The sequence below is a fragment of the Acinonyx jubatus genome, chromosome D3 (genome assembly GCF_027475565.1).
Source record: "Acinonyx jubatus isolate Ajub_Pintada_27869175 chromosome D3, VMU_Ajub_asm_v1.0, whole genome shotgun sequence".
Classification (NCBI taxonomy): domain Eukaryota; kingdom Metazoa; phylum Chordata; class Mammalia; order Carnivora; family Felidae; genus Acinonyx; species Acinonyx jubatus.
In genome coordinates this window covers 76,921,693-76,945,588 of record NC_069392.1, presented here as the reverse complement: position 1 = coordinate 76,945,588, position 23,896 = coordinate 76,921,693, and the positions used below count along the sequence as shown (strand labels likewise).

The 23,896-nt window shown below is 36.5% G+C and overlaps 1 long non-coding RNA gene across 1 annotated transcript in view; it reads left to right on the top strand.

The window, feature by feature from the left end:
• LOC128312356 (uncharacterized) overlaps positions 1 to 23,896 on the top strand; it is a 270,433-nt gene that overhangs the window by 203,517 nt on the left and 43,020 nt on the right. The window contains exon 3 of the long non-coding RNA XR_008291507.1: positions 23,422 to 23,488. This is a non-coding gene — a long non-coding RNA (uncharacterized LOC128312356). The remainder of the gene's footprint in view (positions 1 to 23,421; positions 23,489 to 23,896) is intronic.

Genomic DNA, 23,896 nt, shown 5'->3' with positions numbered 1-23,896 from the left:
TCTGAAATCAGATAGACAACATACAAATCTATCATGGACAATGAAAGAGAGAGAGAGAAAGAGAGAGAGAGAGAGAGAAATTACAAATACCCTTCGCAAACATAGATGCAAAAATAACAAAATATTAGCAAATCAACTCAAACAATATGTAAAAAAATTTTTTTACATAGAATTTATCCCAGAAAATCAATTAGGTTAACATTTGAAAATCAATAAGTATAATTTACCATATCAAACATATTTAAACATGAAAACCATGGGATCATTTTCAACTATAGGTAAAATGCATTTGACAAAATTCAACATACATTTGGGGTAAAAGACTATTATTACTTAGTTTTATATATAAGTATATTACTTATAGTTATAAAAAACTATGATTATTATTACAACATATTACTAACAGAAAAGAATATTCTCAAGTAGAATATTGCATCTAACAACTTCAGAATAAATATTTTTCAAGTGCACATAGAACATTCATTAAAGAGAAATATATTCTGAGTAATATAATAAGCCTCAATAAATCAACATTTGTTAAAATCATGCAAATTATATTTTTAATAATAGATATCTAGGAAAAGCTACTGTAGTGGGAAATTAAACAGCATAAATTTAAAATTATACAAGAGAAAAAGACAAAATGTTAAGGGAAATTAAGTTATATTTTGAGGTTGGGGTGCCTGGGTGGCTCAGTTAAGTGACCCACTTCGGCTCAGGTCATGATCTCACAGCTCTTGGGTTCAGGCCCCACAGGTCGGGCTCTGTGCTGACAGCTTGGAGCCTGGAGCCTGCTTTGGATTCTGTGTCTCCCTCTCTCTCTGCTCCTCCCCTGCTTACGCTCTGTCTCTCTCTCAAAAATAAATAAACATGAAAAAAAATTTTAAAAAAAGATATGTTTCGAGGTAAATGATAAAATATATCAAAATTGGTGAGATACAAAGTATTACTTAAAGGGAAACTTATTTTAGAAATCAAAGTATCAATCAAACCAAAAGCTAGCCCTCAAAAAAACAAACTAATTAACAAGATCTTTTAGCTATACTGATGAAGAAAAAGAATATAAATCACCAAATCAGCAATGAAAAAGGAATTATCACCACAATTCATACAGACATTAAACAGATAATGAGAGAACATCATGAAAACCTCATGCCAACAAATTTTAAAATTGACATGAAAGGGACACATTTTCTTGAAAAATCCAACCTTTTAAAATTGATACAAAAAGAAACAATCTGCAAGCCCACTATATATGAAATAAATTGAATTGCTTACAAAAATCATTCAAATAAAACTCACGACTCATATAGTAAGATCTGTCAAACATACAAGGAAGAAATAACATAAACTGTTTCAGAAAACACAAGAATGAGAATCACTGGCTAAGACTAACTTGTGTTTGAGGCCAGAAAATCTCTAGTATCAAGCTGATAAAAAAAATTATATGACAAAAGAGAAAATTATCAACCAATGTCTTCACAAATACAGATCCAAAATTCCTTGACACAACACTAATAAACCATAACTGAAATATTTTTAAAATATATTTTAGGAGCACCTGGGTGGCTCAGACAGTTAAGCATCTGACTCTTGATACCAGCTCAGGTTGTGATCTCTCTGTCATGAGATCAAGCCCCACATCAGGTTCCACACTGAGCAAAGCCTGCTTGGGATTCTCTCTCTTCCTCTCTCTATGACCCTCCCTTGCTTGCTCTTTCTCTCTCAAAATAAATAAATAAACTTAAAAGAATAAATAGAATATGTTTTAAAGTATATTACACTTTAACCCAGTAGAATTTATTTCAGATAGTTTGCATTCAAAAATCAATCAGAGGTACACCAGTATTCATAGCAGCAATATTTGTGAAAGTCAGAAGTCAGTCAGCAAAAGGCTAAAAAACAACGGACCATTTCTTATCTTTAGGGTAGGCAAAATGTTAAAAGACTAACAATACTGAAATATGTGGTACCAAGAAATCATTGTATATTTCTAGTGAGAATGGGAACTGGAACAACCACTTTAAACACTTTTGGTGTGTTTCAGCAAAGTGTAAAACAACCAAATCATTCTGCTTTCAAGTACATATCCTAGTGAAACTCTAGCACACGTCTACAGGAGAAATGTATCAATATGTATAGCATCTTTTGTAGTAGTAAGAAAACTGGAAACAACTCAAACGCCCACTGAAGAGAGAGAACCAAAGTGTCATATGTTCATGTGATGGAATATTATGTGACAGTAAAAACAAAGCAAATGTGGCTGCATGGACAAAAATAAATCTCCCAAAATGTTTTAGAAAATTGTGCAGAACTGTTCACAGCAAGAATAATAATTACATGAAGTCCGAAAGCACTTCATAATTGAATAATTCATTTTTAGGAACAGATAAATAAGTCTACAGCAAGAGAAGGATAAAACAGTTCAGGAAGAGAGGCAAGGTAATGGATCGCAGAGAGTTCACAGGAAGTTCATAAATTATTGGCAGTGTTCTTTTTCTTAAGATAGGCAGTGTGTAGATGAGTGTTCATTCTATATATTAATCTCTATAACTTAGATAAACCTCATGCCTCAAATACAAGAAAAAAAAAATACTAGGGCAGACTCCATGTCTCTTGGGTATTAGCCCAGCTATTAATCATTTTTCCATTCTTCATACATCTGCTATTTATTTCATGTAGGAAACACTAAGAAAAGTGTTTCTCCTGAGAGGAAGAAAACAAAATCTCTTTGTTTGTTTTGCCATTATTGATGATGCTAATTGTAATATTGTTTTGAAAAATAATGTGCAAAATCCCTGTCTTATTTTACTTCCTCTGGAACTAGGATAAGGACATTTTTTCTCATTTCTAGAAATTAATTGCTTACATTTCTCCCCACATCAGGCGGACAGCAGATATTGTGCATGTGTCAGTCATAATTTAACAGAGGAGAATTTGCATCTTTGAATGTGTCTCTCCCTTGTGAGTATCTGCACATTGGGAATAGTTGGAAACAATATCACCATGAAACAAAATTCAATGCATTCTGAAATGTTTGCAATGTTGTCTTTGTTTTCCTTTCTGGAGCCTAATTCCCCAATGCTACGTCTATGTCGTCTTTTTTCGTGACAGGAAGATTAATAGTGAGCATCACATATACATTTTTGCTAGGCCATAGGTTACAGAGGACACACTGTGACCAGCCTTATTTGCTAATCAAGACAGAACTTGATGCCAGCAAGATTTATCTGGAGATGAGCTTTGTAAGAGGAACAGTTTTACTGAGTAATCACAGGGAGTGTGCATTGCTTTGACTTTAAAGTTTGACAGCTGGGATTTATGACAAGCTCAAAGCAGTTCCCATCAACATCATCCAGTGGCATGTACAGGACCAATTTTCTATTTCCCCATATTTATCTGAATTGGCAACTAAGAAACTTCCTCTAGTAGCTGTTGGCAATTTCAAATCAGATACTCTGTTCCTGTCACTACAAAAAGCTCCATTGGAATTACTGACAATTGAAATCATGCATAGTGCATATGCTACAATGTTTAGTCAGCATGTGCAGGTATGGCCTTGTGGGAAGTTCCTTTGCTTGTGACATAAGTGTTTGATAAGCCCATATGACATTTTTCTTGGCTGGTAATGCAATAATATTTCTATGCATTTATTTGTGCATAAAATAGAAAATACGGAAAACTAAAATACCATCCAAATTTGGGGTGAGAGTTCACCTACTGTCAAATAGTACTAAGCCAGATGAAATCTCATTTTATGTAACAATATTTGTATAGTGCTGTGAATAAGAAACACCTTTGGGAAAGTACATGCTTTACGTTCCTTATTTACTTCACAAAAATTAGTTAATAATGTGATTCTTCTGTCCTCTGCTCATTGATATTAACATCTGAGAAAAATGAAAAATGCACATGGCATGCTTGTTTATGTTGGAAAATCATAAGGAATGTACAAAAACAAAACTCCACTAGAACTAATAGTTGAATATGCCAAGATTGCAGTATCCAATATACAAAAATCAATTGTAGTTCTATACACAAGCAACAATTAATTGGAAAATACAGTAAAGCTATTATTTATAAACTGTAGCAAAACCAATCAACTATTTTAAAAATAAAGTTAGTAAAATATGTGTAAGACCCAAAAACTGGAAGCTACAAAACATTGATGAAATAAATAAAGGAAGACCTAAGTAAACTGATATACCATGTTCATGGATTGAAAGATTCAGTACTGATACTCAGACATGAATTCTACATAAATTCATCGGTATTTATTCACTACAACCCCAGTGTAAATCCTCTTGGGCTATTTTATAGAAACTAATAAGTTAACTCTGTAATTTATATGGGTATGCAAAGGACATAAAGCAGTCAAAAACAATATTGATAAAGGAGGCAAAAGTTTGAGATGTTCACCAACCTGATTTCAAGACTCAAGATAAAGTAACAGGAAACAAGACAGTTTAAATACTGATGTACATGGAGACAGATAGATCAGTGCCACAGAACTGGGAGTTCAGAAACAGATCCACATATAGATTGATTTTCACAATGGCAACAAGTTAATTCAATGGGAGAAAGGATAGTCTTTCAACCAGTGATTCTGGAGAAACTAGATATCTATTTTAGAAAGAAAAAGAACTTTTTTTAAAAAAAGAAAAAGAAATTTAATTCCATTCTCAAATCATACATGCAAAAAAGATAATTTGAGATAGATCACAGATCTAAATGTAAAAGCTAAAATTATAAAACTGTAAGAAAAAAGAAGAGAATATTTTTGTAACAGAGAGTAGGCAATACTCTCTTTAAAAGGGACACAAAGGCACTATAATTAAAGAAGAAAAATGATAAATTGGGTTTCATTAACACACTTAACACATTTACTCTTCAAGAAAAAAAATAAGAAAATGAATAGGCAAGCCACAGAGTGGGTGACAATTTTTGCAATACAGATATCTTACAAATGACTTGAATCCAGTATATATAAACAACTTTTAGAACATATGAAGCAGAAGACAAAATAAAAAGAGACAAAAGAATTCAGACAATTTAGCAAAGAAAACAGAATGACCAATAAGTACATAGTAAGGCTTTAACATCATTAGCCATCATAAACAAAAATTGAGGGGTGCCTGGGTGGCTCAGTCGGTTGGGTGTCTTAACTTCAGCTCAGGTCATGATCTTGCTGCTTGTGGGTTCCAGCCCCATGTTGGGCTCAGAGTCTGCTTTGGATTCTGTGTCTCCTTTTCTCTCTCTCTCTCCCTCTCTCTCTCTCTCTCTCTCTGTCTCTCTCTCTCTCATAAATAAATATTTAATTTTTTTAAATAAAAATTTAAAACAGAATATGTTACCATTAGACCCCCATTAGAATGGCCAAATTTTTAAAAGATTGAAACATCAAATTTGATAAAGGTGTGGAGCGGCATGAACCCTCATATATTACTTGTGAAAATTTAAAACACTAGCCCTTTATTAAACAGTTTTGTGATTTTTTTCTATAAAGTTAAAACACACACTTACCGGGGCGCCTGGGTGGCTCAGTCAGTTAAGCGGCCAACTTCGGCTCAGGTCATGATCTTGTGGTTTGTGAGTTTGAGCCCCGCGTCGGGCTCTGTGCTGACAGCTCAGAGCCTGGAGCCTGTTTCGGATTCATGTCTCCTTCTCTCTGACCCTCCCCCATTCATGCTCTGTCTCTCTCTGTCTCAAAAATAAAATAAACGTTAAGAAAAATCACACACACACACTTACCATAAAACTGAGGAATTCCTTAGGTAATTCCTAGGTATTGTCTAAGATAAATTTTTAGAAAATCCACAAAATACTGTAGAAGAATATTCAGGGCAGCTTTATTTAGGGTGAATAGATAAACCAATAGTGACCTACTTACTCAGCGGACTACTAGTCTCCGGTAGTAATACTGATAAAGCAACAGCACGGATAAATCTCAGTAGCATGGTGAGAGAAGAAAAGGCCAGTCACAAAGAGTACACATCCTACCATTTTATTTATATGTCGTTCTTGAAGAGTCAAATGAAGCTATGATGTTAGAGATCTTACTACTGGTTGTCTCAGTTGTCGTGAGGTAGGGTGGTGATTACAAAGGAACATTAGAGAACATTCTGGCATGGTGAAAATATTCCACATATTGATTGGAGTGTTATCCTAATGTATATGTTCATCAGAATTCCTAAAATGTTCATTTAAAACCTGTACCTTTTATTATACCTTAATTATAGCTCAATAAACTTATTTTTAATGTGAAAGAGGAACTGTAATAAATCATAAGATATTTAAAAAGCGTAACAATCAAATATAATGTAGAACCTTTTTTGGATCTTGATTCAAATGAGTTAACCATAAAAGACATTTTTGAGACAAGTGGAGAATTTAATGAGGACTCAATATAAGATTTTATTAAGATACTAATATTAATTTTGTTAGGCATGATGATGGCATGCGGTTATGTAAAATAATGCCCTTATTTGGCAGAGATAAATACCGAACTATTTATGGATAAAATGATATGATGTCTTAGAGATGCTTTAAAATACTCAAGGAAAAATGAGAGAATAGATAACATTAAGAGTAATAAATTGTTGGCAAATGTTGAAGCTGGTTATCGTTACATGGGATTCCTTATATTCATCTATATATTTCATGTATCTGGAAAATCTTTCACAATGAGAAGTTAAAAATTCTGGTACTATTAGAGTAGGTGTTGGCAAACGACATATTTGTTTTCATCTAGAAATATAAAATTCATCCTGGAGCGCATTATCTAAGAAAAGAAAATTCTAAAATGTATTGTCCAAGATTCTCTTCTGCATTTTCATCTCTGGTATCTTGTAAGAGTTCATTACCTCTCTGTACATAACACCACATTAGATGAGTGAGAGGTACTGTACAATTGACAAATGTTGCTTCCCAAATGTTTTTCTCCTGACGATCTGTCCATCACCTCTTTTACCACACATCTTTCATCTGTATAAAAGATTTTGTGAAAAGCGATACCCACTTTCTTATTCAAATTACAGTATATCCAAGTTATGTGTGCCTTTTGAGTGTGTCCAAAGCTAAATTACACCTGATACCCATACCATCTTTGAAAAGTGGCTTAATTTGGGCACCCTTGAAGATGGAGCCTGAAACAGGAAATTTCTTTGACAGATGACGCCATGCTTTCCAGAGTGTTCCTTTCAACTGACAGGAGGCCGGAGAGATTTTTCTACTGGCTCCTATTCCCACTAGTTGAAGGTTGTCTGAGACATTGACTATACCCTCCCACGCCTCTCATCTTGCAGTTACAGGCTATGTTTGTGTAGTCCGAAAGGGCTACTGGCTCCTGAGAAAGCTGTGTGGCAAACAGAGCCGGGCAGTGCACCTCTGAGTGGGACAATGTCAGCATAGCATCACAACCTGCCAGAGCTGTGGCGGAAATAAAAATGAGCAGAGGGAACAAGATGTGGGACAGTGAAAGCACATGCCACAGGGAATGTGCCAGGGTTTTACATTTGCCTGTTTCTTATTGAAAGAAGCATAGTCATTCCAATGTCAGGGTTCATTAAAAGTGCAGATAGAAGGTACAGGGTAACAGAAATCATTGTGGTCTTCAGAATCAAAGATGACTCTATTGACTACATTGTTTTCTCACATTTTAGATACTAACTTGAGTATTCTCCTATTAATGATGTGCTGCTTGTCTGCTAATGGATCTATATTGTTATTTAAATGTTTTATGTCCTAGCTGCCAAGCAATGAGTGCCTTCTATATATAGGAAACTGTACTGAAAAAACAATGCATTTTTTTCCTGATCATCACAACCCTAAAATGTAGATGTTATTACAACCCCACACATGTGTGATCTTTTGGCAATGTAAAAAAATGTCTTGTTTGGAGTCACTTGGTAGTAAGTGGCTGGCCATTTCTCAACCTAAAGCTCATATTCTTTTCAGCTCCATACCTCTCCTGCCTTGACTTCAGGTACAGATGTTTTTGATGGCTCTGTGTACCAGATACTGGGTGACAAAGAGTAAATGTCATGAAATAGACTCTCCAAAGAGAGCTTGTCAAACGTTTCTCAAGCTTTGTTTGGGGGTAATTTCCTTCTTCCCATTGCTGTTATATACTATCATGAATATAATTGGGCCTGGGTCCTCTCTATATTCCAGATTTTTCTTAGAGAGATAAAAATACCAATGATGGACCACCTGTAATAAACACCTGCCTAAGTGCAGAGAGGACTGGCAAATCAGGTCACTCCAATGTGCATGCTAATAAGCCTCCTGAATTGCTATCCATGGCTTCAGGAGGAAAGAAAAGCATTTAATGTTTCCCTTTCCACTCCTTCTCAGCATGTGATTATTGCTAAACCTTTCCTGCTTGGTATTTTTTCCTCCAATAGGCTAAAAATATGCAAATAATCTTTTTAATTGTTCATGAGAACTCATTAAATTTCCCTCTTATGATGAAATTTCATTCTCTTAATCAGCAGTTGTTTGGAACTTGGTAGATAAAAAAGTATCAGTATTAGCACACTGCATTAGGGTTTTTTTTATTATTATTTAACAAAAGGGAAATTTTAAACTGAAGTGATTGCAGAATTTAATTTAAAAACCATATTCCTTTTCCATCTAATTAGAATTTTAAAATGGTTTCTTGTATCAAAGCTAAACTATCTGACCTCCCTTTATAATATTCGTTGAGAATTCTGATTCTGTAAAGTATCACACATGAATATATGAATATGTACCACTATTCTTTTTCTTTCTGGTACCTTCTTTTCTCTTTCTGGTAAGAAATGTGAATCCCTGTTTTGAGAGAGGGAGGGGAAGAGAGCAAAGAGCCAAATTCACAGAATCTGCTGTATTTTCAATTAAAGATACGTTTGTCAGTGTCTGATTACCAGAATCCTGTGGGTGGTGGAAGGCTGGAGTGATAAGAGATGAGGTTTCATCTGATAGACATCCCTCCACTAGAAAATAAGGAAACTGATTAATGGTAGGCAGCATACTGGTTATTTCCTTCACCTGTATTGGCTACGAAAGACACTAAATTATTTGACCAACTGTTCACCTTTGAGTAGTGGGAGTTAAGGAGAGATTGCTATGGATTGAGCAGAAATCCAACAGTGGGACCCTAATTATTGCAGTTTTCTGAGATGTAGACCCATTCCAGAGAATCGTGGTGTCTTCTAAACCAAAAATTCAAAAGTTCTTCAAGGACAGAATCAGTTTCAGTCTCAATCTATCTTTCAGTTCTTGCTTTGGTAATTGTACAAAGATTAAAATTGTTACATGGATATAGCAGGCCATCTGGGTCAGCTAAGATATATTCTTGCCATGATGGCAGAAGTTCGTAATGACCCAGAACTGGTTTCATAAGTGGGGTGGACAAAGGAAATAAGTGGTGCTTCCAGGAGAAGCAACTCATCATTGGTTTACTTGGGATTGAAGAAAAGAACTTTCTTCAATCTTAAGGCTGAAATTTTTCTTTTTTCTGCTTTAGAAAATTGTGTGTTTTAATATACCAGTGCTACTGTTAGTTGGACTTTAATTGAGCTAACATTTAGTGTCGGGCACTGAAGGTTCAAAAAGAATAAATAAAACAAGGTCCTTCCCAGTTTATAGGTTAGGAGAGGACCATAATACAAGCCAGGCTGTGCCAGTGTTAGCCAAAGCACACAACATGCTTTCACATAGTAGCTGCAACGTGCAAGGGAGAGGGTTAGGTAAAAGTTATATGAAGGAATCAGTTGTGCTTCCCTTTGCTTACCTGACTTCACCGCACTGGCCTCTTTTTTGTGTCTTCAGTGTATCTCAGCATGAGAACCTTTTCAGTTTTTCATCTATCAGGAAAGAGCTTTCCCTGGATAATTCCCTCCCTTGATGTCTGACTTCTTCTAGATGGTAACTTCAATGTCATTCCTCAGTGAGGCCTTACTGACTATCCTAGCTAAATTCACTCTCCCTCTAACTTTAACCACTTCTAGTGCTTTACTCTTCTTTACTGCTGGGCATTATGAACTTAGTTGGTTATTTCTGTGTCTCCTATATAAGCACTTGGAAGGCAAAGGATTTCTCTATTTTGTTCACTGATGCAACCTCATGTCTAAAGACATATACCATATTCCCAAATATTTGTTGAATAAAAGAATGAATGACTATGATAGGAGGAAATGAGACGAACATAACATGGGGTATTTGGGCTGGGTATTGAAGAATTAACAGTTTCTACAACAGTGTGTAAAGCATAAGGGAAGGTTTTCCTGATTCAGCCTCAGTCCACTAGCACCCTGGTCCTTGGGGTAGGGCTTTCTCAGTGATTTCACTTCTCTCATAGTGGGAAGGATACTCTTAAGTTTTGAACCCAGGATATTTTTCTGCCCTTCCCCTAAGGTAGAGGTCCTCTCTCTCTCTCTTTCATTCCCACAGCTGCAATGGGTCTTCACGTGTGTCTTGGGGACCAAAGAGTTTGCCTTCCTTCACCAGGACTTAAGTTTTTTGTTCCATTGGGAGAAGAAAATGGGTCTTCCAGTAGTAGTTTCTGTCTTCCTTCCCAAAGCCCGGACCCGTGGGAGGCATTCTCCAGTTTCCTTGTTGCCCCTATCTTTCTCTTGAGCACCTACAGAAGTCCACAGAGAAGGATTTGCTAGTAAATGCAAATAACCCCATGTCTGTGGCTTCTAGAGCTTCTGTAATCTCATACCATCCCATACTTGGCCTCTAGCAGTCTATTAAAATTTTTAGCCAAATTCTTACCGATTTGTATGGCATCCCATTCTCTTCCCATGCTTTGCCCTAGGTAATCCAGTGCTCACCTTCCTTTCTCTTGGAGGTCCTTGTTTCCTTTAGATTTAGAGCTAGTTACTCTGAGACCTCTGCCTTTCAAGGATTTCAAGAGAAGTTATGGTTTTAAAGATAGTCTGATTTAGCTTGTTATTAATATAGAAATTATCATTTCACAGATTTCTGTATCCTAAGTTGAAGCTTCTATTACTCTGGTTCTTTTAATTTTTATTTATTTTGACTGATTGCATTTATTGCTTGTCACTTGTATTTGGGTAAGTTGTTTCTTGTTTCTTTTAAATTTGATGGTTGTTTTATTCTTCAGATTCTTCTATATGCCAGAATATTTGAATGACATATGGCTAAGTATGAAACTCTACTAAATTAAACTTTTGTTTCTTTGGACATGTGACTCAGTATTAAAATGTGCTACTTGGAATGTTGATATCACTCTGATATTTCCTCTTGGATAAGTGACATGGTTTTTCTTTTTTGGATGCCCCTTGGATTGCTTCTTTATCCTCAGAGGTGTTTTATTTTTCTAATGTCACTACAATATATGTTATTAGTAATTATTACATGTCATTTTCTCCCTCACACTGTACTTTTTTTTTTTTTGAAAATTCTGGTTTTTCTATACTTCAGGAAAAAATTCATGTACTAGATGGAGGAGAAGTAGGGGGATCCTGGGCTTTCCTTGTCCCTCAAACACAGCTGTATGGAGGTGAGATCACTTGGAACACCAAGGAAATTGATCTGTGGAGTGGCATAAAGATTTCCACAATTGGAGGGAGACAGTGTGCCAGCTGGGAGGTTCATGGAAGTGAATTGGAGGAGAGAAAAATGGAGGTGCTGCAGAGGGGAGAGAACCCTTTCCATGGAAAGACAAAAGGGAGAGAAAAAAAGAAGGGTTGAGAAAGTGTGGCATCAAGTTTACACAAGAAGAAAACCTCTCTGGACCATGGACTGGGGAGCAAGAAGTAACTGAGCGCAGGTTTTGTTGGTTTGTTTTTGTTTTTGTTTTTGTTTGTTTTTGTTTTGCAAACAGGGTTTGGAGCTCAGACTATGAGGTTTTAGAAATGCATGACTTTCTCTGGAGCAGAGCTGTGGTGCACATCCCTGGGGAGGAGGGTACTGGCCCCAGAGTGCATAGTGTGGTGTAGTGATCTCTGAGGTGCACTGGGAGAGAACATTCCCCTTCCTGGAGTACTTATGGAAGAGGGTTCTTATGGAGTACTTATGGAAGAGTACTTATGAAGGACAAAAGACCCCGCGGGCACCAGCCAAAGGCTTTTCATCAGCAGAGGGTAGAGGCACACCCAGAGGGAATATAATCTTTGCTGCTTTTAGCATTGTTACACCATACTTCCACCCACTGTGCAGACATGGAACTGTTTTCAGGGACAGAGGGCTTGAGACACAGCGTGGAGGGGCTCCACTCCAGAGGAGGAGGGCAGATCTGCATGGTGCCAGGTCCTTTCAGACTTCAGGTTTTGAATCCTAGCTATGCATCAAAGAAAAAAGGTAAAAGAGTAGTGATGCAAGGTGAGCTGCCTGCCCTGGCTATTCTGTGAGGGCTGCCTGAACATCAGGGGGTGTGAGATCCCCTGTCTGGGCAGGAGTAATTGGAGTGGTGCCATTTCTCCCCCATCACCAACACGGTGGAGCCAGCAGAGTGGGTCTCTCCTCCAGAAGACCAGCACCGTCAGCACCCCATGTGTACCACGTGTACTGAAAATTGAGTGCTTCAAAATGACACCTACAGTTCTGGTGGAATATAGGACCAAACTTACTTTTTCTTTTCTTTCTTTTCTTCTTCTTTTTTACTTTTGGAATCGGGCTCATAGATTCCTGTTTGTTTTTTTCTTTTCCTCTTCTCTCTCTCTCTCTCTCTCTCTCTTCAGTGGTCTTTTTATTCCTTTCCTTTTTCTTTCTTTCTTCTTCTATTCTTTTTTGTCCTTTCTTTTCCTTTGGAATCAGCCTTCTAGTGTTTGAGCCTCTGTTTTTGTTGTTGTTGTTGTTCCCTTTCCTTTTCTCTTTTTTGGAGGTCAGGCTTTCCCCCCTTTTTTCCAAGCTTAATTCAACCAAGAAATCAGAGCACTCCTAGTTAAAGTTCCAAATACTCCCCCACTGCAAGCAAGGAGGAGCTTTGGAGAGAACTGACCAGTGGGAAAGAAAAGCCAAAATGCAACCGCAGAGTGGACACAACATACACTAGAAACACTTCCTGGAGTGCCAGGTCCTGGATAGTGTATGACCCCCTTTATAATATAGCAGTATTCTCAGGTGCAGGATACATACCAAGCTTTTTTTTAAATTTTTTTTTAACATTTATTTATTTTTGAGACAGGGAGAGACAGCATGAATGGGGGAGGGTCAGAGAGAGAGGGAGACACAGAATCTGAAGCAGGCTCCGGGCTCCGAGCTGTCAGCACAGAGCCTGATGCGGGGCTCGAACTCACGGACCATGAGATCATGATCTGAGCTGAAGTCGGATGTTTAACCGACTGAGCCACCCAGGCACCCCCATACCAAGCTTTTAAAACACACAAAAGACAGAAAATTGGCCAAAATGACAAGACACAGGAATTTTCCCCAAAAGAAAGGTCAAGAAGAAATCATAGCCAGGAACTTGCTCAAAACAGATATGAGCAATATATCTGAACAAGAAGTTAGAACAACAGGCCTAAAACTACTAGCTGGGCTTGAAAATAAAGCATAGAAGACACCAGAGAAACCCTTGCTGCAGAGATCAAAGTCCTAAAAAGTAATCAGGCTGAAATAAAAAATGCTATAGCTGAGATGCAGAACTGACTGGATACAGTCACAATGAGGATTGAAGAAGCAGAGGAGAAAATGGGTGACAGAAGATAAAATTATGGAAAATAATGAAGCTGAAAAGCAGAAGAAAAGGAAACTATTAGATCACGATGGGAGACTTAGAGAACTTAGTGATTCCATAAAATAAAACAATATCTGTATCATAGGAGGCCCAGAAGAACAGCAGTAAAATAGGACAGAAGGTTTATTTGAACAAATAATATCTGGGAACCTCCCTAATTTGGGGAAGGAAACAAGCATTCAAGTCCAAGAAGCACAAAGAAGTTCCCTCAAAAGCAACAAAAACAGGTCAACACCAAGATATATCATAGTGAAACTTGCGAAATACAAAGAGAATTCTGAAATCAGCTAGGGACAAAAGATCCTTAACCTACAAGAGTAGACACAGAAGGTTAGTAGCAGACCTATCCACTGAAACTTGACAGGTCAGAAAGAAGTTCAGGAAACATTTAATGTGCTGAATGGGAAAAATACGCAGCCAAGAATTTGTTATCCAGCAAGGCTGTCATTCAGAATAGGAGAGATAAAGGCTTTCCCAGACAAACAAAAACTAAAGGAGTTTGTGACCACTAAACCAACTCTGCAAGAAATTTTAAGGGGGATGCTCTGAGTCGAGGAAAAAAAGGAAGACCAAAGCAACAAAGACTACAACCGACTGAAGAACATCACTAGAAAGACCAACTCTACAGGTAACACAATGGCACTAAATTCATAACTGTCAATAATTGCTTTGAATGTAAATGTGCTACATTTTCCAATCAAAGGACATAGATTATCAGAATAGATTTAAAAAATACTCATCTATATGTTGCCTACAAAAGACTCATTTTAGAACTAAACACACCTGCAGATTGAAAGTGAGGGGACGGAGTACCATCTATCATGCTAATGGATGTCAAATGAAAGCTGGAGTAGCCATACTCATATCAGACAAAGTGGATTTTAAAATAGACTATAACAAGAGATGAAGAAGGGCATTATATCATAATTAAAGTGTCTATCCATCAAGAAGATCTAACAATTGTAAATACTTATGCCCCCAACTTGAAAACAAAAATATATAAATCAATTAGTAACATAAAGAAACTCATTGATAATAATACCATAATAGTATAGAAGACTTTACTTATAGCAATGGACAGATAATCTAAGCAGAAAATCAACAGGGAAACAATGACTATGAATGACACACTGGACCAGATGGACTTAACTGATATATTCAGAACATTTCATCCTAAAGCAGCATAATACACATTCTTTTTGAGTACACATGGAAAATTCTCCAGAATAGATCACATACTAGGTCACAAATCATCCGTCAACAGGTACAAAAAGATCAAGATCATACCATGCATATTTTCAGATCACAATGCTATGAAACTTGAAATCACCGCAAGAAAAAATTTGGAAAGCCTTCAAATACATGGAAGTTAAAGAACATCCTATTTAAGAATGAATGGGTTAGCCAGGAAATTAAATAAGAATTAAAAAAAAAAAAGACTATGGAAGCCAATGAAAATGAAAACACAACAGTCCAAACCTTTGGGATGCAGCAAAGGCAGCCCTAAGAGGAAAACACATTGCAATTCAGGCCTATCTCAAGAAGCAAGAAAGGTCCCAAATACACAATCTAACCTTAGTCCCAAAGAAGCTAGAAAAGGAGCAGCAAATGAAGCCTAAATCCAGCAGAAGAAGAGAAATAATAAAGATTGAGAAGACATAAATGATATAGAAACAATAACCACAACAACAACAAAAACCCACCCAGTAGAACAGATCAATGAAACTAAATGTTGGTTCTCCGAAATAATAAAAAAAACTGATAAATTCCCGGCCAGACTTACTAAAAAGAATAGAGAAATGTCCCAAATAGATAAATTAATGAATGAAAGAAGAGAAATCACAACGAATACCATAGAAATACAAACAATTATAAGAGAGATACTATGAAAATTTATATGCCAAAAAACTGAGTAATTCGGAAGAAATAAATTGCTAGAAACTCATGCACTACTAAAACTGAAACAGAAAGAAATAGAAAATTTGAACAAAGAAATTTAATCAGTTATCAAAAATCTCCCAACAAACAAGCATCCTGGGCCAGATGACTTCCCAGGGGAATTCTACCATACATTTAAAGAAGAGTTAATACCTATTCTTCTCAAACTGCTCCAAAAATAGAAATGGAAGGAAAGCTTCCAAACTCATTCTGTGAAGCCAGCATTACCTTGATTCCAAAGCCAGACAAAAAACCCACTAAAAAGGAGAATTATAGGCCAATATCCCTGATGAAAATGCATGCAGAAATTCTCAACAAGATACTAGCAAATTGAATTCAACAGTACATTAAAATAATTATTCACCATGTTCAAACAGGATTTATTCCAGGACTACGGGGCTGGTTTAATATTCACAAATCAATGGTGATTGACCACATTAATAAAAGAAAGGAAAAGAACCATATTATCCTCTCAATAGATGCAGCTAAAGCATTTGACAAAATACAGCATCGCTTTTTGGTAAAAGCCCTCAAAAAAGTAGGGATATAAGGAATATACCTCAACATCATAAAGACCATATATGAAAGACCCACAGCTAATATCATCCTCAATGATGATAACTTTCCCCCTAAGGTCAGGAACGCGACAGGGATGTCCACTCTCATCACTGTTGTTCAACATAGTACTGGAAATCCTAGCCTCAGCACTCAGACAACAAAAATAAAAGGCATACAGATTGGCAAGGAAGAAGTCAAGCTTTCACTCTTCATAGATGACATGATACTCTACATGGAAAACCCGAAAGACTCCACCAAAAAAACTGCTAGAGCTGATACATGAATTCAGCAAAGTCACAGGATACAATATCAATGTACAGAAATTGGTTTCATTTCTATACACCAGAAATGAAGAAGCAGAAAGAAATCAAAGAATCAATCCCATTTATAATTGCACCAAAAGCCGTAAGACATCTAGGAATAAACCTAACCAAAGTGGTAAAAGAGCTGTGTGCTAAAAACTATCGAATGCTTATGAAAGAAATTGAAGAAGACACAAAGAAATGGGAAAACATTCCATAATTATGGATTAGAAGAACAAATATTGTTAAAATGTCTATACTACCCAAAGTGATCTACACATTCAATGCAATTTCTATCAAAATAACACCAGCATTCTTCATAGAGCTAGAACAAACAATCATAAAATTTGTATGGAACCAGCAAAGACTCTGAATAGTCAAAGTCGTTGAAAAAGAAAACCAAAGCTGAAGGCATGACAATTCCAGACCTCAAGCTGTATTACCAAGCTGTAATCATCAAGAAAGTATGGTACTGGCACAAAAACAGGCACATAGATCACTGGAACAGAATAGAGAACCCAGAAATGGACCCACAAATGTATGGCCAACTAATCTTCAACAAAGCAGGAAAGAATATCCAATGGGATAAAGACAGTCTCTTCAGCAAATGGTGCTGGGAAAACTGGACAGCGACATGCAGTAAAATGAAACCACTTTCTTTACACCATACACAAAAATAAATTCAAAATGATTGAAAGACCTAAATGTGATGTAGGAAGCCATCAAAATCCTAGAGGAGAAAACCAGCGGCAACCTCTTGGACCTCAGTTGCAACAATTTATTACTAGACATGTCTCTGAAGGCCAGGGAAACAAAAGCAAAAATGAACTATTGGGACCTCATCAAGATAAAATGCTTCTGCATAGTGAAGGAAACAATCAATAAAACTAAAAGGCAACCAATGGAATAGGAGAAGATATTTGCAAATGATATATCAGATAAAGAGATAGTATCCAAAATCTTATCAAAGAACTTATCAAAGTCAACACCCCAAAATCAAACACCCCAAGATCAAATAATCCACTGAAGAAATGGGCATAAGACATGAATAGACCCTTTTCCAAAGAAGACATCCAAATAGCTAACAGATACATGAAGAGATGCTCAACATCATTCCTTATCAGAAAAATACAAATCAAAACCACAATGAGATACCACCTCACACCTGTCAGAATGTCTAAAATTAATAACTCAGGAAACAACGGATGTTGGTGAGGATGCAGAGAGAGGGGAACCCTTTTGCACTATTGGTGGGAATGCAAACTGGTGTATCCACTCAGGAAAGCAGTATGGAGGTTCCTCAAAAACTTAAAAATAGAACTACCCTACGACCTAGCATTTCTCTACTGGGTATTTATGCAAAGGATACAAAAATGCTGATTTGAAGAGGTCCTTGCACCCCAATTGTTTATAGCAGCACTATCAACAATAGCTAAATTATGGAAATAGCCCAAATGTCCATCTACTTATGAATGGAAAAAGAAGATATTATACATATATACACACACCTGGTGACCGAAAAGAATGAAATCTTGCCATTTGCAACAATGTGGATGGAACTAGAATGTATTATGCTAAGTGAAATAAGTCAGCAGAGAAAGACAAATATCCTATGATTTCACTCATATGTGGAATTTAAGAAACAAAACAGATGAACATAAGGGAAGGGAAGGAAAATAAGATAAAAACATAGAGGGAGGCAAACCACAAGAGAACAAACTGAGGGCTGCTGGAGGGAAGGGGAGTGATGGAATGGGCTAAATGGGTGTTGGGCATTAAGGAGGGCCCTGGTCGGGTCGAGCACTGGGTGTTACATATTAAGTGATGAATCACTGGGTTCTACTTCTGAAATCAGTATTACACTGTATGTTAAGTAACTTGAGTTTAAATTAATTAATTAAAAATAAAGAAACAAACAAACCTTCCCAGCTTCAAAGAAAAAAAAAAATTCAAGTGCTTATTTTTTCTCTTCTTTAATCATATAACTATGCACACATCCTATTTCTTCATCTGTCTTTTATATATTTTATTTTTCCTGTTCACGATTTTACTGCTAACTTTTTTCCACGAGTTTGTTCAAGTCTAGCCTTGCCTTGTCTGTACTTTTACCATTATCTACGTCACTTTTTGTTGCCTCTAAAGTAGCATTAATTTCAGTAACAATGTAACCTTTTATTTTCTAATTCAGCACTCCACTTTCTATCTTTATCCTGTTTTTGATATATGTCTTTAGATCTATTTCAGTTTTGTTTTTTCTAAGAAATCTATGAGTTATGGAAATGTCCTAATATTTTCTTCTAAATCCTGTGACAATTTTTCTGATATGTTTATCTTCATTTTGTTTTTATGTCTCTTACTTTTTGAATTATATTTAGTTTCAAATCCTATTATTTCCTTTCTAATTATTACTGATTTTTTTCATGGAGCCTTTCAATTTGAAATGGATTTTACTAAGTCATATGTTAGAAAAGTAGAGGAGGGAGAGAACGCTAAGTAGTCGGAACTTTCAGTTAGGGTTTTACTCCCCACACCACAGATACTATTTCCTCTGCCTCAAGAGTATATCTAGTCCGGGTTTTGTGCATTCTCTGTGTTTGACCAAACAAATGGTTGATATCATTCACAATAAAGCTTCTAAAATGTTACAGGCTATGATGCTGTATCACCCAGCTGTTTGAATCTCTTTAATCCATGCATTAGATGCGAGGAAGCAAGCTTACAAGATACTAGATTCCAGGCTCTTCGTCACCTTAGCTAATGCAAAATTAAGTAGAGATAGCCCAGGGTGCAGATCTGTGGGAATAAAAAAAAAAAAATGTAACCACTAGGGGCACCTGGGTGGCTCAGTTGGTTAAGTGTCCAACTTTGGTTCAGTTCATGATCTCAGGGTCCGTGAGTTCGAGCCCCGCGTCGGGCTCTGTGCTGACCGCTCAGAGCCTGGAGCCTGCTTCAGATTCTGTCTCCTTCTCTCTCTGACCCTCCCCCATTCATGCTCTGTCTCTCTCTGTCTCAAAAATAAATAAATGTTTAAAAATAATTTTTTAATGTAACCACTAGGTTTGAGAGTGATTTATTACACAATATGTAATTAGAAATATCATATATGGCCAATGTGAAGGAGATGTGTTTGACTTCTGTATGCATTCCTCAATTTTGGTTCCTATGCATCTGAATTTGGTAGATAATCTTCACACAGTTAACAACAGGAAATAATAAATGTTCATTTTTGACAAGGAGATATTAATTATATACTTAGCTATACACTTAGGTGTAGTGTGACTAATATTTAAGTTGTGGTTTGACCCTATGGCCACAGTTTAAAAAGAACTATTAAGTCAATAGCTAAGTTTAAAAAGCCATAGTAGAATGTAGAAACTATTATTTAAAAAAATAATAATTAATAAAAAGGAAGAATTAAAATAGAATGAGCCATTTTAAAGTTTTTCTGTCACCTTTATTTCTTTGACTATAGATTCACTAGTTTCTTTTCCACATAAATAGAAAAGTATAGAGTTTTCTATATTAGACCTTACTCAAATCTTTCAAACATTTTGGAAAACAGAGAACAATTCCTCGCAACTGTTCAACTGTTACAAAGGATGTTTTTGCCCTATCTACTTAAAATATGAGAAACTTTATCTAACATGGCTTTAGAAAGATCCAATACTCTGCTCAACATAGAAATATGAAGCAAATTAGAATTATTCCTAAAATGGCTAGTATTAATTTTCCAGAGCACATCACTGTTCCTGAAGTCTCACAACCCACAGGCTGGTCAGTATATCAAAACACTGTTCATAGGCAACATGATTTAACAGCCACATGATAATGGCCGCCATTATTTGGGTGACTTGAGAGTCCATTAAATGTAGTCCATGTAAATCTCTTCTTCTAGGTACCCTGGGCACTCAATAAAATTGCCTTCAGTGTAGACTGTACACGAAAGATAAGAAGGAATACGTTTCTTTTGGCACTCACTCAACTGATGAAACAAGTGGATTGGCCAAGATTAAAAACCACAGTGACAGACTGAGGTCAGAAGTATGCTCGTCATCACATCAGGACTGCAAATCACATAATCCTAAGTTTATGATCTTCTGTTTCCTCACATTTATCATCTGCACTCTTCCAGTGACATGGGAGAGACCTGCTTTGGTTTTTCTTGCACATGGTATTTTAATTGCAGAAATGCAATCCTCCCATGCAGTCCAGGTCTCAGTGCTGAAGACATTTCTATTATTGACATTGGGCCTTTCAATATTAATGTCACCTTAGTGGTGGCAGTGGAAGTAAATGACCTTTTGCTTTTTATTTTTTCAACATCTGAGTTATTTAGCAGAGTAGTATTATTTAGCTCTAAGCCTCTAAGCCGCAAGTATCTCTTTTATGTTTAAATAACTAATCATGATTTATTTTCTTTGTAATTTCAAGCTAGCGGCCCCCATAACAGAAGCCCAAAGCAGCACTGGGAAAATGATTCTGAACTTTCAGGAATGTACTGAGCTGCCTTATTGTAAGATGATATGCAGAGAACTGTTGAGGAATAGAGCTTAGAAGGAATCTTTGGTGCATTTCATCGTTTTTCTACCTCCCTTTTTTTCTTCCCTAGATAATAATGAGTGAAAAAAAAAAGTGGGCTAAACAATGTGCTCCAAATGTATTGTATTTATCATTCAGTTAACCAGAAATATCTATTATTTAGCATTTTATTTACTTCTAATTAACACTCTAATAAAGTCTTGAAGTGCTGACAGATTCTTTAGGAACTCCTGAATCTATCAAAGATCAGTTTTAAGTCATCTAACCTTAGCATTGCAGTATGTTCTTGTGGTTCAGTACAAGACAGAAGAGGAGGGAGGCCTGTTGACTTAGAAGATGCCCACCTCTCCATCCATTCAGACACCTTAAGAAACAACACAGTGCACAAGTTATTATGCCCAAAGCATCACTGGCACTACTCGCATAATATCTAGTAGAATGGATTACATAAATAATATAATCTTTAGTAGAGAAAGTAAACCTCTTACTGATGAATAGGGAAATTGAATTAGTTGATGTTTATGATCCTTTGGGTTTGGACTATGACTTACTGTATACATATGTGTGTATGTTACATATTTCTTTGCTCATTCTCTATTTTTAATTACTGATAGAATCCAGTCACATTCAGAACTTAGCATCTTGTTATTCTGACCCTCAGAGTTCTCTGAAAGCCTGACATCAGGAACCAGATCTTTCTTATTGTTTGGAGGAGACAGTTGGAAGGTTATGTTCTGTGGCTTCATATTTGAGGAGGATTCCTGCTCAGCAGAGTAGTAAGTTGCTCATGCTGTCATCAAGGTACAATAATTATCATCCGGAAGACAAGAAAGTGCCTGAAGTTTTATACCACACTCTGTCCTCCTTGGTTCTCCAATGTCCAGCAGTTGTCATGGAGCACGCAGCAATTACTTATGAGACCCAACTCCCGGCCCCACGTCTGCTCCCTAGGACGTAGGGAAAATGCCCTCTCGAGGAAAATGATGCAACCATAATTTAAGATACTGTGATTACAGTTTTTTAAAATCTGTTTTTACCAGCTCTGCCATGGCTAAAACTCTTGCAAGATCCCTTGACAATATTGAAACTTAATGTCCTTTCTAAATGAAATGATTGCCAACATTAGTGGGCATGGCCAGGGTGTGTGGCTTACTGAGCAGTACATTTCTGGCGTTTCAGGGATGGAACAACCATAATCTGTCACCCTTACCCTTGGAACGACTTAGTGATGCTAAACAAAAGTCTGATATAATCATGGCTGTTCTGTGATTCCCTGTATATTCCCAAAGATTTCTGCTAACCTATCTGCCTATGTCTCTTGGTGATATACCTTGTCTAGTTCCATCCTATGTGGAAACTTGTGCCAAAGTTCTGGCTGACTAACACCCATGGGGAGATTATCATAAACATGTACTTCAAAGCTGTTCTACCACAGTGGGTAGGATCAGGAGTAATGCAGTGTCTTTGCAGGTCAAAACAAAAGTTGTATGAAAATATATTAATATTAGCAGTCAAAAAGCACTATCTGACCCCACAGAGATTCAGTGATCTCCATAAATTATGAGTTACTGGGAAAACTGTTCCATTATTGCCACCATTCAATACAGCTAAACGTCTCCTTCATCAAACTTCACTAGAATTAACTCTTAGGAAGCTAATTCTTTGATATATTTTTGATGAATATATTATTCTTGAGGAGGTTTATAAGAAGAATATACTTCTAATAAAAAACGTATTTGCCAAATGTATTCAAGTAGAATATAGTTTAGAAATATATTCGTGAAAAATGTGGAAGTATCTTATTGAATATATATTAAAATAATTATATCACATAATTGCTTATAATATATATGTAAATGCAAAATTGTAAAATTATGTATCTTATGATAACATATTCATGGTGATTGTATTAGCAAAGACAATTCAATTCAATTCAATTCAATATATTCAAGATCATATATTCGATGAATATATATATTTTTTTAATGTTTATTTATGGAGAGACAGGGAGAGCATGAGTGGGGGAGGGGCAGAGGGAGAATCCCAAGCAGGCTTCAATGAAGCTCAGTGCAGAAGCCAGGGTGGAACTCGATCTCCTGACCATCGACCATCTCATGTGGGGAAAAAATGTGAAACTGGTCAAGTTAAACCAAACAGTCATAAGAAACAAGTAAATTTGAAAAGATTTTCATTCAGCAAATGAGTCACTTATTAAATTATACTTTAGAGAATTGGTCATTAAGTGAAACGGCCCTCTTTTCCTCAGAACATTCCTCCTTTGGTCCTCCAAGGGCTGCCTCCTATCATTATTAATATCTTAACCAGCTTGCCTTTCATTTCTATTCTTCCAGCCCCTCAAATACTCCGTTAACGTTTCTCTCCTTTAAATTACAGGTGTGGTTTCAACATTAGTAAATGGAGCCTGCTTGATAGAGAAAGGAAGAGCATTCCAGGGGAAGAGGTAAGTATGTACTAATGTAAAGAATGACCATGTTGTTTCAAGGTATTGCGAATGCCCTGTCACGCTAAAGTGTGAGGTGTTATTGGAGTGACAAGGGTTTTGAGGTAGGCAGAGGTCACATCAAAACAAAACAAAACAAAAAAATCTTGTAGGTCATTCTAAGGACTTGGAAGCTTAGCCTATAGGCAATGAGGATTAATTTGGAATTTTAAATCAGGAGACGTACAGCCTGGATTTTAATTTGACAAAGCTCATAATGATAGCGTAGAATAGGTCACAAGGGATAAGGTTTAAAGAGGATAAAGTTAAAAGTTGATTGGGACTCCCAGATTGGACAGAATGGCACGGAATTATTTCTCCCTGTTCCTTCCTAAGTTCAGTTATAAACTATGATAAATAATGCAAGAG